Below are 3,222 nucleotides of genomic sequence, written 5' to 3' on the forward strand. Positions count from 1 at the left end.
AGGTCCTTGAGAAATGACTGCCGAAAGAATAAATGAATAAATGGACGGCATTGTGATGAGTTCTGACCAAGGAAAGTGACATCCAAAGACAACAATTTATATGATGGCCTGCTTGTGGTTTTATTGAAGTTGTCCAACTGGTTTTATTAGTATTTTTATCACTCCTCATGTGTTCAGTTGCTTCTGCTAAGGTTGTGGTGGTTCAGTCACTAATTCATGTCCAACCCTTGTGACCCCATGGACTGTAGCCTGCCAGGCTCCTCTATGCCTGGGATTTCCCAAGCAAGAATATTGGAGTGGGTTGCCGTTTCCTTCTCCAGGGGATCTTCCTGATCCAGGGATTGAACCCGGGTTTCCTGCACTGCAGCTGGATTCCTTATGGACTGAGCCACCCGGGAAGCCCATGCCTCCACTAAAAGTGATTACAAGTATTTTTCTGTTTCATACACACACACACATACACACACTTGGTTTCTGTTGGGAGGAATAGCTTATCAACAAGTTCTACTACCACATCAAAGTCATCAAACAATAGAACATGCAGTCTCTTAGGGTGGACTTTTAGATCTATATATTCCATCCCATCTTGTTGCATCTCTTTTCTAAAACTTTCTTTCTTTACAATTCACAAGTAAGTTTTCTGAACCCAAATTCAAGGACATGTTCCTAGTAGAATCTTTGCAAACACCTTGCCTTTGCTTACAAACCTCAGAAGCCAAGGTAAGACAGCCACAAAGCTCTTGCTAGTTTTTTCAGGGGTTTCCTCTTTCCCCTCTAAATAGTTACGGCAATTTTCAGTGGCCTCTGCTTTCTCAAAGGGCCGGGAGCTACCAGATTTGCTATCCTTGCTTACTTGCTAAGCCGCTTCTGTTGTGTCTGACTTTTTGCGACCCTTTGGACTGGACTGTAGCTTGCCAGGCTTCTCTGTCCATGCAATTCTCCAAGCAAGAATACTAGAGTGGGTTGCCATGCCCTACTCCAGGGGATCTTCCTGACCTAGGGATGGAACCTGAGTCTCTTGTGTCTCCAGCATTGGCAGGTGGGTTCTTTACCACTAGCACCACCAGGGAAGCCCACCAGATCTGCTATATTCTACATATTTTCTTTCAATTGCCAAACCCATGAGTATTTTAGGAGGAAATTTGATCCATCTGTTTCTGATTCATCTACAATGAAGTCACCAAACTGAGGAGAGCAGCCTGACAGCCACAGAGTCCTGGTAGAGACTCTTTTATCCTTTAGAAACGGAAGTCACGAATGTGAAGAACAAGCATTCTGAATCCTGCTGTACTCAGGCTGTTCACAAAACTGAGGCTTCAAGTGGCTTCAGGAAATATTACTTTCTCAGAATAGACACTTCTTTAAGTAGCTCTGGCTTTCAATAGTTCTCCTGATGAATGTCCTGGGAGTTGCTTTTGAGGGGTGATGGAACTCACCCACCCTTCTGACTTCTCCTTGGGATTCCTCTGTGCACTAAGCAAGTTCCCATGGATTGGCCAATGTTTCCCAAGGTCTCACTGTTCTAATTCCCAAAGCAGTTGCCATAGCACGATATAGTTAAAGACTCACATATGCCCTGTTTGCTTCCCACATGGCTACTGGATATTCCCCTGGCCAGAGGAACACCCAAAGATGAAAGGCCATAGTGTAACCCAATGCTGAGGCTGCCCAGAGATCTGCCTTCATGGTAAGCAAGGACCACTCCCCTAGTCTGGTCTATTTCCTTGATGATTAAGTCATGCACAGCCATCGTTTGAGTACAGCAAATGGAGATATGTAGCTGGAACACCTTAGCTGCCAATATCTGGATGATGATTCAGGAAAGTAAGGTGAGGTTCTATTTCTGATATTTAAAAGAACTTGACAATCATATACACAACTTATTGTCAATCTGTCAACTCAACATAAAGTAAGGGGTAATAATGGTAATCTTCTTTTTTTTCCCCTGGCCACACCATGCAGCTTGCAGGATCTTAGTTTCCAGACCAAAGATTGAATCTGGGCCCCAGCAATGGAAGCTCCAAGTCCTAAGCATTGGACAGCCAGGGAATTCTCTCATTCTTCCTTCTTTACACATACTCTAAGATATTCAAACTCATATGGCTTCTTTAAAACATTTCATGATGGTCATTCATTCAGCAGTTACTGTGTTTATCAGGCCCTATGTAAGTACCAGGATAGAATGCAAAATGAGACACAGTCCATGACCTCAAAGAGTTTATAACCTAGTTGAGTGAGGCAGACACATCATAAACCTAAGTACTGGCTAGCTGCTGCTGCTGCTAACTTGCTTCAGTTGTGTCCGACTCTGTGCGACCCCATAGACAGCAGCCCACCAGGCTTCCCTGGGATTCTCCAGGCAAGAACACTGGAGTGGGTTGCCATTTCCTTCTCCAATGCATGAAAGTGAAAAGTGAAAGTGAAGTTGCTCAGTCGTGTCCGACTCCTGGCGACCCCATGGACTGCAGCCCACCAGGCTCCTCCATCCATGGGGTTTTCTAGGCAAAAGTACTGGAGTGGGGTGCCATTGCCTTCTCCAGTATTGGCTAGAGTGTGGTACAAAGTCGGGTATTAACTGCAGAGATCAAGAGACCAAAATTCAAGTTCCAGCTCTGCCACAGTCACAGAGTCTTGGTTAAGTTATGTAATGTCTCTGCCTTAATTATTCATCTAGAAAATGTAAGAAGGGAGAATTAAATGATCCACATATACATAAACCTGCTCCGCATACATAGTTCAGTTCAGTCGCTCAGTTGTGTCTGACTCCTTATGACTCCTTGGACTGCAGCACGCCAGGCTTCCTTGTCCGTCAACCATCTCCTGGAGCTTGCCCAAACTTATGTCCATTGAGTTGGTGATGCCATCCAGCTATCTCATCCTCTGTCGTCCCTTTCTCCTCCTGCCTTTAATCTTTCCCAGCATCAGGGTCTTTTTCCAGTGAGTCGGCTCTTTGCATCAGGTGGTCAAAGTATTGGAGCTTCAGCTTCAGCATCAGTCCTTCTAATGAATATTCAGGACTGATTTCCTTTAGTATGGACTGGTTTGATCTCCTTGCAGTTCAAGGGACTCTCAAGAGTCTTCTCCAACACCACAGTTCAAAAGCATCAATTCTTCAGTGCTCAGATTTCTTTATGGTCTAACTCTCACATCCATACATGACTACTGGAAAAACCATAGGTTTGACTAGATGGACTTTTGTCAGCTCTGCATACATAGTTCAGT

Source organism: Bison bison, unplaced genomic scaffold (genome assembly GCF_000754665.1).
Source record: "Bison bison bison isolate TAMUID 2011002044 unplaced genomic scaffold, Bison_UMD1.0 scf7180017864197, whole genome shotgun sequence".
NCBI classification, from domain to species: Eukaryota; Metazoa; Chordata; class Mammalia; order Artiodactyla; family Bovidae; genus Bison; species Bison bison.